Below are 13,717 nucleotides of genomic sequence, written 5' to 3'. Positions count from 1 at the left end.
ACTTTTACTTTTTACCCCAGCCCAACAGGAAGTCGGCTATTATGGTTTGTTTGGAAGCGTATGCCCCTGGAATTCGATATACTCCTCCTAGAGAATTCAACCAATCGCCACGAAACTCGGTCAGCATGAAGTCAAGACATTGAGGATGAAAAGTTGCCAGGGGATTTTTGATATCTCGAACGGTTTGGCCGTGGCGAGGAAACGAATTTATGGCGAATAAAGGAAACAGGAAGTGTGTTATAACTTCTGCATACATTAACTGATCTTGATGAAACTTCAGCAGTGTGTTCGCTGTAAGAGTCCGATCACATGGATGTGACTATTGTGAGTCAAAGTTATAGCGCCACCAACTGGCAGCAGGAAGTGTGTCACTTCCTAAAGGCTTTGAAATCACCCTCTTATTTTTACCCAATTTGCTTCAAACTTTATGTGTATAATGTAGACACACGGCAGATGTAGACCTGAGAAAGGATTATTGATATCTTAGATACTGTTGCCGTGGCAACGCATCAAACTTTATTATTCTTTGTTGATGCTTTTGAGACTCTTAACATACTTGAAATTGCATGAAACCCGACAGACACATCACATTTATTAGACAGTAGACATGTGCAGAGTTTCAGAAACGGGCATGGTGAGAGCAATTAGAGAATAATGTTTAAGTTTAAAAACAGCCAGAATGGTTGTTTAGTCAAAAAAAAATTTTTTTTTCCAAATCATACATAGTGTTATACTGCCCTCTTGTGTTCAAAATCAGGTAAAAAGCGAAAGTAAAATAAGGACGTCTGCACAATTCATTAATAATGGTGCAGAGTAGAGTGAGCTTTTTCAATTAATTCCTATGGAAGTAGGAATGAACTAAACAACGTTCGCTCTGTTCTGCTCGTCCCTCACCGTGGGCGCGCAGAGTTATGAATGCCCGTGCAGCCGTGAGCATTTTAGTTTCATTTTAAAATTAGCGCCATTTCGGGGGACGTATTACTTTAATTTATTTAACAAAAACACAATGTTGTGTTTTATTGCGAGTGTACACAAATATAAGTAAACACTTTGACGTTTGAATGATGTCCTGTATGAAGAAAATGACGGAGTATGTTTCACTGTTCAATCGCGCTGAGCCACCCAGACCCCCACACACACATTGACACACACACACACACACACACACACACACAAACACACACACACACACACACACAATAATAAAACATTCAACCTAACATATACAAATTACACTGCTATGTTGAAATAGTCAGTAGTACAATTTGTATCATTCACAGTAAGCACCGCTCCACTGTGATTTTTCCAAGCACATTTTTGCACAAGTGAAGAGGATGATTTTTTCCGTCGATATTGGAACGTGAGTGAAGTACAAAGCCTGTAATAAAGAATAGTTTAGCATCCAAATACATCGCAAATGTTGCAACATTTAGATTCTAAAGAGAGATTTACGTGAGCCTAACACCACTTACTTTTACTTTTGTTTTAAATTATTTCGTTTTGGCTTTATTATAGTTATTTTTTTATTCGTGTTCTGTTCTGAATATCATTAAATTTAAAGGATTTGTTGTGGAATATTTTGAGTGTATAATCAAATAACACTAAACCGTCACTAGGTGTCGCCAGGCGACCGTCTTAATGAGCGGGTCATTGATTCATTCGTTCAAACGATTCGTTTGAACGACTGAGTCATTCATGAATGAGACAGATGTTTATGGATTGGTCATTGAATCTTTGAGTCAACCAATTTGTTCAAAATGCTGAATCATTCAGTAATGAGAAAACACGTTGCTGTGAGATGCAATGGTTCTGCTGTGATCTTTGTTTAACTATTTTCGCTGCTGAAACAGAAGAACAGTCAATATTGCATCTAAAATGTAAGTGACTTGACACGTGTGTGTGTGTGTGTGTGTGTGTGTGCGTGTGAGTGCGTGCGTGCGTGCGTGCGTGTGTGTGTGTGTGTGTGTGTGTGTGTGTGTGTGTGCAATCAATCCCAGGTAAGAGGCATGAATAATGAGAATTGGACTTCTAGGAGTGAGGTTAATATTCCGGAGACGGTTCCCTCGGATTGTGAAAAGGAGGCGGCGCGGGAGTGGCCAGGCATTGCGCTACTTCTATTTCAAAGTTTAAAACAATGCTAATATCATTTTTTTGAACGATTTCATTACAAATGTTTATTTTATATATTTATAAAATATTATAAAATATAATAACTATGTTTTGTCCTATTAACAAAAGACAGGCAATGTACTATTAACAAATGTTAATAGTTTTTTAAAAGTTAAAATGATACTTTATGCATTTGTTTTGTGTCAGATGATTAACAATATAAATTAAACAAAGCTTAAAACAAACAAAATAATAAAACGAAAACAAAGCTTGAACATTTTATTTAATTGAAAAGCCTTTTTGAAATAAAATGTGTTTTTTTCCCTCTGAAATAGCAAAAGCATCGCACACTTAGCTGTACCTGCTCTAAATAAATAATAGTATTTAAATAAAAATACAAAATCGAAATAAATAAATTATATAAAACAAAATCAAATCAAAGAAAATAAATCTTATTAAAGTTATGCAGGCACACATTTAACAATAATTTTCAAGTGACAAATAAAATCAATCAAAATTCCTTACACATGGAGTTAATCCTGACGATTCCTGAGGCGCCTTTCCTCATGACACTCGCTTTTTTTTTCGAAGATATATTTTCTTTGGTTTGATTTTGTTTTTGTAATAATTTATTTTATTTAGTTCGATTTTGTATTTTTATTGAATTACTATTTTTTATTTAGAGCAGGTACAGCTAGTGTGTGATGCTTTTGCTATTTCAGAGGAAAACAATAATTTTATTTAATTAATAATTTTTGTTTCAGTCCACCATATAATTATGTTGTGTTTGATCTATGGAAAAAAGTTAGTTGTGAAATGGTTGAATATTAACAAAAGTTAATAGTTTTTTACAAGTTAGAATAATACGATATATATATATATAAACAAGCCGGTGGCACCGCCACCCGGTGCCTTTAGGGTTACTGTGCATGACGGGCAATATCGTAACTCCGCTTTGACCTTTGAGAAGATGTGTGCTATAGAGCTTGCATTGGTGTGGGCTCTGCAAAAGTGTGTGTGTGTGTGTGAGGCGTGATTGAACAATGTAGACATATATATATATATATAAAGGCACCGGGGTGGCGGTGCCACCGGCTTGTTTATATATATATATATATATATATATATATATATATGAATATAGCTGCGAGCAGCGATGAAGGGCCAAAGCCGGCGGCACCGCCACTCCGGTGCCTTTAGGTAACTAAAGGCACCGGGGTTGCGGTGCCACCGGCTTGGGCCCGTAATCGCTGCTCGCAGCTATATTCATATATATATATATATATATATATATATATATTTATTAGGGCCCAAGCCTTGAAAAGGCGAAGGCCCTATTGTTTTCCTTAGGATTATTATTATTATTATTATTATTATTATTATTTTATCGACTATTCGGGCACTTTTGGGGCTCTTAACGTGCACGAAAACTCTTGAAACTTTGCACACTGGTCAGAACCCGCGGCCATCAGGGCCGGGCTGAAGCTGGTACCCGGGCGTGGCAGGGGGGCTCGACAGCGCCCCCTGGAACGGGGTCCGAAAACTTGGTCCATAAATCAAACACGCTTCCATGTAATAATATGAAACTCGGTACACATATAGATCTCATCGGTTCATATATCCTTTGTACTTTTACTTTTTACCCCAGCCCAACAGGAAGTCGGCTATTATGGTTTGTTTGGAAGCGTATGCCCCTGGAATTCGATATACTCCTCCTAGAGAATTCAACCAATCGCAAGGAAACTCGGTCAGCATGATGTCAAGACATTGAGGATGAAAAATTGCCAGGGGATTTTTCATATCTCGAACGGTTTGGCCGTGGCGAGGAAACAAATTTATGGCGAATAATGGAAACAGGAAGTGTGTTATAACTTCTGCATACATTAACTGATCTTGATGAAACTTCAACAGTATGTTCGCTGTAAGAGGCCGATCACATGGATGTGACTATTGTGAGTCAAAGTTATAGCGCCACCAACTGGCAGCAGGAAGTGTGTCACTTTCTAAATGCTTTTGACAAAAGTGGGGGGGTTAGTTTTATCTACAGTTACAAAACTCAGCGTGTATATTCTTCTCCTCAAGCCAAACAACTTTCTAATTTAAAGTAATTAGCTCCGACCCTCAGAAAGTCAGATATTGTGGTTTGAATAGGGTCATTTTCTCTCTCTCTCTCTCTGAGCCAATATGGCAAGCCGCTTTAACATTTAATCATTTTAACCTACTAGTCTCTATTTTCATGCTACTAGTACTTATTTTTAGATACTAGTATCTATTCCATTAAGTACTGGTACTTATTCATTAGCGACTAGTGCTTATTCTTTAGTACTAGTGCCTATTCTTTAGATACTAGTGCTTATTCTTTAGATATTCTTTTTAATACGTATTAGTAGCTAATGAATAAGTACTGGTATCTATTTAATAGGTACTAGTATCTAATGACTTAGTACTAGTATTTATTGAATAAATACTAGTATCTATTAATAGGTACTAGTATCTAAAAGGTCATTTTCTCTTTCTCTCTCTCTGAGCCAATATGGCAAGCCGTTTTAACATTTAATCATTTTAACCTACTAGTCTCTATTTTCATGCTACTAGTACTTATTTTTTAGATACTAGTATCTATTCCATTAAGTACTAGTACTTATTCATTAGCGACTAGTGCTTATTCTGTTTAGAATATTCAAAGTGCTTATTCAATTTTTTTGCTTATTTATATTTTCAGAGCAGAAAATCCGATTTTTCTGCTTATTCAATATTGCATCTAAAAATGTAAGTGACTTGACGTGTGTGTGTGTGTGTGTGTGTGTGTGTGTGTGTGTGTGTGAGAGAGAGATGTGTCTGTTACAGTGACAAGAGTTTTACCCTTTAAGGCCTTGTCTTTTTGGATATATATTTTTTTTATTAAAAAAAATGTGCATACAACCCATATATTTTAAATGTATTGTTTGCTTTAAATTAAATTAAGATTGTATGTTTGGTAATTGAACCTAAATAAATTTTAAATTAATGTGCTATATTTCAGATCAATATATTTGTTTTCCTTCATTTTAATCAACACTAACTTTATTCTCATCTGAATTATAAAGAATTTATTTCTGTATAAAATAAAAAATCCCGAATAATCCAGACCAACCAGAGCGCACTATTTCTACAACATCATCAGTGCTGAAGCGAAACTACCAGAGCCGTTCGGCAGATAGCAAGCAGATATTTTGTGTCACGTCGTGCACAATAACCCTAAAGGCACCAGGGTGGCGGTGCCACCGGCTTTATATATACATATATATATATATATATATATAAATATATATATATATATATATAAATAAATATATATATATATATATATATATATATAAATATAGCTGCGAGCAGCGATGAAGGGCCCAAGCCGGCGGCACCGCCACCCTGGTGCCTTTAGGTAACTAAAGGCACCGGGGTTGCGGTGCCACCGGCTTGGGCCCGTAATCGCTGCTCGCAGCTATATTTATTATTATTATTATTATTATTATTATTATTATTATTTTATCGACTATTCGGGCACTTTTGGGGCTCTTAACGTGCACGAAAACTCTTGAAACTTTGCACACTGGTCAGAACCCGCGGCCATCAGGGCCGGGCTGAAGCTGGTACCCGGGCGTGGCAGGGGGGCTCGACAGCGCCCCCTGGAACGGGGTCCGAAAACTTGGTCCATAAATCAAACACGCTTCCATGTAATAATATGAAACTCGGTACACATATAGATCTCATCGGTTCATATATCCTTTGTACTTTTACTTTTTACCCCAGCCCAACAGGAAGTCGGCTATTATGGTTTGTTTGGAAGCGTATGCCCCTGGAATTCGATATACTCCTCCTAGAGAATTCAACCAATCGCAAGGAAACTCGGTCAGCATGATGTCAAGACATTGAGGATGAAAAATTGCCAGGGGATTTTTGATATCTCGAACGGTTTGGCCGTGGCGAGGAAACAAATTTATGGCGAATAATGGAAACAGGAAGTGTGTTATAACTTCTGCATACATTAACTGATCTTGATGAAACTTCAACAGTATGTTCGCTGTAAGAGGCCGATCACATGGATGTGACTATTGTGAGTCAAAGTTATAGCGCCACCAACTGGCAGCAGGAAGTGTGTCACTTTCTAAATGCTTTTGACAAAAGTGGGGGGGTTAGTTTTATCTACAGTTACAAAACTCAGCGTGTATATTCTTCTCATCAAGCCAAACAACTTTCTAATTTAAAGTAATTAGCTCCGACCCTCAGAAAGTCAGATATTGTGGTTTGAATAGGGTCATTTTCTCTCTCTCTCTCTCTGAGCCAATATGGCAAGCCGCCTTAACATTTAATCATTTTAACCTACTAGTCTCTATTTTCATGCTACTAGTACTTATTTTTAGATACTAGTATCTATTCCATTAAGTACTGGTACTTATTCATTAGCGACTAGTGCTTATTCTTTAGTACTAGTGCCTATTCTTTAGATACTAGTGCTTATTCTTTAGATATTCTTTTGAATACGTATTAGTAGCTAATGAATAAGTACTGGTATCTATTTAATAGGTACTAGTATCTAATGACTTAGTACTAGTATTTATTGAATAAATACTAGTATCTATTAATAGGTACTAGTATCTAAAAGGTCATTTTCTCTTTCTCTCTCTCTGAGTCAATATGGCAAGCCGTTTTAACATTTAATCACTTTAACCTACTACTCTCTATTTTCATGCTACTAGTACTTATTTTTTAGATACTAGTATCTATTCCATTAAGTACTAGTACTTATTCATTAGCGACTATTGCTTATTCTGTTTAGAATATTCAAAGTGCTTATTCAATTTTTTTGCTTATTTATATTTTCAGAGCAGAAAATCCGATTTTTCTGCTTATTCAATATTGCATCTAAAAATGTAAGTGACTTGACGTGTGTGTGTGTGTGTGTGTGTGAGAGAGAGAGAGAGATGTGTCTGTTACAGTGACAAGAGTTTAACCCTTTAAGGCCTTGTCTTTTTGGATATATATTTTTTTTATTTAAAAAAATGTGCATACAACCCATATATTTTAAATGTATTGTTTGCTTTAAATTAAATTAAGATTGTATGTTTGGTAATTGAACCTAAATAAATTTTAAATTAATGTGCTATATTTCAGATCAATATATTTGTTTTCCTTCATTTTAATCAACACTAACTTTATTCTCATCTGAATTATAAAGAATTTATTTCTGTATAAAATAAAAAATCCCGAATAATCCATACCAACCAGAGCGCACTATTTCTACAACATCATCAGTGCTGAAGGGAAACTACCAGAGCCGTTCGGCAGATAGCAAGCAGATATTTTGTGTCACGTCGTGCACAATAACCCTAAAGGCACCAGGGTGGCGGTGCCACCGGCTTTATATATATATATATATATATATATATATATATATATATATATATATATATATATATAAATATAGCTGCGAGCAGCGATGAAGGGCCCAAGCCGGCGGCACCGCCACCCTGGTGCCTTTAGGTAACTAAAGGCACCGGGGTTGCGGTGCCACCGGCTTGGGCCCGTAATCGCTGCTCGCAGCTATATTTTATTATTATTATTATTATTATTAGGGCCCAAGCCCAAAGGGCGAAGGCCCTATTGTTTTCCTTAGGATTATTTATTATTATTATTATTATTATTATTATTATTATTATTATTATTATTATTATTATTTTTCTGCTACCTTTTGGACACTTTTGGAGGCCTTAACATGCTCAAAAACTCCTGAAACTTTGCACACATGTCAGAACCCGCGGCCATCAGGGCCGGGCTGAAGATGGTACCCGGGCGTGGCAGGGGGGCTCGACAGCGCCCCCTGGAACGGGGTCCGAAAACATGGTCCATAAATCAAACACGCTTGCATGTAATAATATGAAACTCGGTACACATGTAGATCTCCTCGTTTCATATATACTTCACACTCTTACTTTTTACCCCAGCCCAACAGGAAGTCGGCTATTTAGGGTTGTTGGTAAAACACACGCAATGGAATGTGAAATACTCCTCCTAGAGAATTCAAACAAACGGCACGAAACTCGGTCAGCATGAAGTCAAGACATTGAGGATGAAAGTTTGCGAGGGGATTTTTGATATCTCGAACGGTTTGGCCGTGGCGAGGAAACGAATTTATGGCGAGAAACAACAAACAAGAAGTGCGTTATAACTTCTGCATACATTAACTGATCTTGATGAAACTTCAGCAGTGTGATCGCTGTAAGAGGCCGATCACATGGATGTGACTATTGTGAGTCAAAGTTATAGCGCCACCAACTGGCAGCAGGAAGTGTGTCACTTTCTCAATGCTTTTGACAAAAGTGGGGGGGTTAGTTTTATCTACAGTAACAAAACTCGATATGTATATTGTACTCTTCGAGCCGGACAACTTTCTAATTTACCGTAATTAGCTACGACCAACAGGAAGTCAGATATTTTGGTTTGAATGTGGATTTCAGATTCTGAGTTTTTAGCTACTCCTCCTAAGTAGTTTATTTTATTCATGCCAAACTTTTTCAACATGATGAAAATACATTGAAGATGCTAAATTGTGAACAGATATTGAATATCTCAAACGGTTTTGCTATGGTTGAGGGATTCAAGTAATGTCAAAAAAAGAATCAGGGCATGTCTCATATCTTTCTAAAATGTAATTATACACCATTTATTTTTATATAAAATTATACAAATATTAGAACTAAACCCATTTTATTCCTTTTTTTCAATTTAAGAATTATTTTTAAGTTTAAAAACAGCCAGAATGGTTGTTTAGTCAAAAATAATAATAATCCAAATCATATATAGTGCTATACTGCCCTCTTGTGTTCAAAATCAGGTAGGCCTATTGAATTTATAAATATTTATATATTAGGGATGTTACTATGGGAATATTTTCCCACCGGTTAATCAACGTGTGATTGTGTAAACCAATTGTGTAAACCTCCCGCTGGGGGGTTTAAAAACACTAACTTGAAAGCGAAAGTATAATATGGACGTCCGCACAGACATTGAAATGGTGGCGCTCGAATGAATTCCTATGGAAGTAGAAATTAACTAAACGTTCGCTCTGTTCTGCTCGCTCGTCGCCATGGACGCGCACCATTATGAATGCCAGTGCAGCCGCATACTTTTTAGTGTCACTAAAATTAGTGCAATTTCGGGGGCCGATTGCTTGAATTGTGAGTTCAATAGTCTATTATTTTTCACGGAAAACACAACAATAAAAGAGTACAATGACAGATTCGCTTAAATAGGCGTTTTTACATAAAATAGCCTATTCCATCATCATCTTTTCAGTCAGCTCTTCACTCTCGTGATTAATGAAATTTGACTCCTGTTGCTGATATTTGCTGCAACTTTCGTTCAGCTCACAATTTAGTAAGCAAACACGTTTCAAATGTGTTTTTATTTTATTTTTGTGTATGTGTGTGTATATGTATGTATATATATAAATATAGCTTATGTTTCAAATATGAGTTAATTAACAATCGTTGGAAAGAATGATACTTTTAAACATAACACTAAACCGTCATTAGGTGTCGCCAGGCGACCGTCTTAATGAGCGAGTCATTGATTCATTCGTTTGAACGACTGAGTCATTCATGAATGAGATAGATGTTTATGGATTGATTGGTCATTGAATCTTTGAGTCAACCGATTCGTTCAAAATGCTGAATCATTCAGTAATGAGAACGCGTTGCTGTGAGATGCGCGATGGTTCTGCTGTGATCTTTGTTTAACTATTTTCGCTGCTGAAACAGAAAAAAAGTCAATATTGCATGTAAAATGTAAGTGATTTGACTTGTGTGTGTGTGTGTGTGTGTGATTGTGTGTGTGATTGTGTCTGTTACAGTGATAAGAGTTTAACCCTTGTTAAACTTTAGGCCTTGTCTTTTTGGATATATATCTTTTTATATTAAAAAATAGTCATACAACCCATATATTTTAAATGTATTGTTTGCTTTAAATTACATTAAGATTGTATGTTTGGTAATTGAACCTGAATGAATTTTAAATGAATGTGCTATATTTCAGATCATATATTTGTTTTCCTTAAAATTTGAACTAACACTAACTTTATTCTCATCTGAATGATAGATTATTTATTTCTGTATAAAATAAAAACACATTTGATTTTTCTTTTTTAATCAATGTAGAATGTGTAACTGAAAAAATAAACAGATTAGGGCTCTGTTTGATGACAAGAAATGAAAACCAATGCGATATGATGAATGTCCAAAAGATGGCTCCCACAGACTGTTTTTAAATAGGATTGTTTGATATTTTTTGCTTTTAAACTGTGTGTGTGTGTGTGTGTGTAAGAGATTTTGGTTGGGTGACAGTTGTAGTTTACAGTTTGACAAGAGTTTATAGCTTGACAAAAGCACAATGTTGTGTTTTATTGCAAGTGTACACAAATATAAGTAAACACTTTGCAGTTTGAATAATGTCCTGTATGAACAAAAGGACGGAGTATGTTTTTATGTCTACATTGTTCAATTACGCCACACACACACACACACACACAAACACACACACACACACACACACACACACACACACACACACACACAAACACTATTTTTCTAATCAGATCAGGCAAGTAATATTCTGTCTTGTCTCTTAAAAAAACAATATATATATATTTATGTATATATATATATATATATATATATATATATATGTGTGTGTGTGTGTGTGTGTGTTTGTGTGTGTATATATATATAAATATAGCTGCGAGCAGCGATGAAAGGGCCAAAGCCGGCGGCACCGCCACCCCGGTTATAGCGCCACCAACTGGCAGCAGGAAGTCTGTCACTTTCAAAAAGCTTTGAAATCACCTGATTGCTTCAAACTTCACTACTATGATGTAAACACACGGCAGATGTAGACCTGGATGTAGACCTGACCTTTCAGAAGGTTGCTCTCGCATACTTTGTGGTTGATATGTGCCCTCAATGCACACTTTTGCAGAGCCCACACTGATACAAGCTCTACAGCACACTTCTTTTCGACAGTCAAAGCAGGGTTACGTTTTTGCACGTCGTGCACAATAACCCTAAAGGCACCAGGGTGGCGGTGCCACCGGCTTTATATATATATATATATATATATATATATATATATATATATATATATATATAAATATAGCTGCGAGCAGCGATGAAGGGCCAAAGCCGGTGGTACCGCCACCCCGGTGCCTTTAGGTAACTAAAGGCACCGGGGTTGCGGTGCCACCGGCTTGGGCCCGTAATCGCTGCTCGCAGCTATATTTATTATTATTATTATTATTATTATTATTTTTCTGCTACCTTTTGGACACTTTTGGAGGCCTTAACATGCTCAAAAACTCCTGAAACTTTGCACACATGTCAGAACCCGCGGCCATCAGGGCCGGGCTGAAGATGGTACCCGGGCGTGGCAGGGGGGCTCGACAGCGCCCCCTGGAACGGGGTCCGAAAACATGGTCCATAAATCAAACACGCTTGCATGTAATAATATGAAACTCGGTACACATGTAGATCTCCTCGTTTCATATATACTTCACACTCTTACTTTTTACCCCAGCCCAACAGGAAGTCGGCTATTTAGGGTTGTTGGTAAAACACACGCAATGGAATGTGAAATACTCCTCCTAGAGAATTCAAACAAACGGCACGAAACTCGGTCAGCATGAAGTCAAGACATTGAGGATGAAAGTTTGCGAGGGGATTTTTGATATCTCGAACGGTTTGGCCGTGGCGAGGAAACGAATTTATGGCGAGAAACAACAAACAAGAAGTGCGTTATAACTTCTGCATACATTAACTGATCTTGATGAAACTTCAACAGTATGTTCGCTGTAAGAGGCCGATCACATGGATGTGACTATTGTGAGTCAAAGTTATAGCGCCACCAACTGGCAGCAGGAAGTGTGTCACTTTCTAAATGCTTTTGACAAAAGTGGGGGGGTTAGTTTTATCTACAGTAACAAAACTCGATATGTATATTGTACTCTTCGAGCCGGACAACTTTCTAATTTACCGTAATTAGCTACGACCAACAGGAAGTCAGATATTTTGGTTTGAATGTGGATTTCAGATTCTGAGTTTTTAGCTACTCCTCCTAAGTAGTTTATTTTATTCATGCCAAACTTTTTCAACATGATGAAAATACATTGAAGATGCTAAATTGTGAACAGATATTGAATATCTCAAACGGTTTTGCTATGGTTGAGGGATTCAAGTAATGTCAAAAAAAGAATCAGGGCATGTCTCATATCTTTCTAAAATGTAATTATACACCATTTATTTTTATATAAAATTATACAAATATTAGAACTAAACCCATTTTATTCCTTTTTTTCAATTTAAGAATTATTTTTAAGTTTAAAAACAGCCAGAATGGTTGTTTAGTCAAAAATGATAATAATCCAAATCATATATAGTGCTATACTGCCCTCTTGTGTTCAAAATCAGGTAGGCCTATTGAATTTATAAATATTTATATATTAGGGATGTTACTATGGGAATATTTTCCCACCGGTTAATCAACGTGTGATTGTGTAAACCAATTGTGTAAACCTCCCGCTGGGGGGTTTAAAAACACTAACTTGAAAGCGAAAGTATAATATGGACGTCCGCACAGACATTGAAATGGTGGCGCTCGAATGAATTCCTATGGAAGTAGAAATTAACTAAACGTTCGCTCTGTTCTGCTCGCTCGTCGCCATGGACGCGCACCATTATGAATGCCAGTGCAGCCGCATACTTTTTAGTGTCACTAAAATTAGTGCAATTTCGGGGGCCGATTGCTTGAATTGTGAGTTCAATAGTCTATTATTTTTCACGGAAAACACAACAATAAAAGAGTACAATGACAGATTCGCTTAAATAGGCGTTTTTACATAAAATAGCCTATTCCATCATCATCTTTTCAGTCAGCTCTTCACTCTCGTGATTAATGAAATTTGACTCCTGTTGCTGATATTTGCTGCAACTTTCGTTCAGCTCACAATTTAGTAAGCAAACACGTTTCAAATGTGTTTTTATTTTATTTTTGTGTATGTGTGTGTATATGTATGTATATATATAAATATAGCTTATGTTTCAAATATGAGTTAATTAACAATCGTTGGAAAGAATGATACTTTTAAACATAACACTAAACCGTCATTAGGTGTCGCCAGGCGACCGTCTTAATGAGCGAGTCATTGATTCATTCGTTTGAACGACTGAGTCATTCATGAATGAGATAGATGTTTATGGATTGATTGGTCATTGAATCTTTGAGTCAACCGATTCGTTCAAAATGCTGAATCATTCAGTAATGAGAACGCGTTGCTGTGAGATGCGCGATGGTTCTGCTGTGATCTTTGTTTAACTATTTTCGCTGCTGAAACAGAAAAAAAGTCAATATTGCATGTAAAATGTAAGTGATTTGACTTGTGTGTGTGTGTGTGTGATTGTGTGTGTGATTGTGTCTGTTACAGTGATAAGAGTTTAACCCTTGTTAAACTTTAGGCCTTGTCTTTTTGGATATATATCTTTTTATATTAAAAAATAGTCATACAACCCATATATTTTAAATGTAT

The sequence above is a fragment of the Rhinichthys klamathensis genome, unplaced genomic scaffold, assembly GCF_029890125.1.
Source record: "Rhinichthys klamathensis goyatoka isolate OS25496 unplaced genomic scaffold, OSU_Roscu_1.1 h1tg000412l_1, whole genome shotgun sequence".
Taxonomy (NCBI): domain Eukaryota; kingdom Metazoa; phylum Chordata; class Actinopteri; order Cypriniformes; family Leuciscidae; genus Rhinichthys; species Rhinichthys klamathensis.
The sequence above is the reverse complement of the archived record's forward strand: the minus strand, read 5'-3'. Positions refer to the sequence as shown.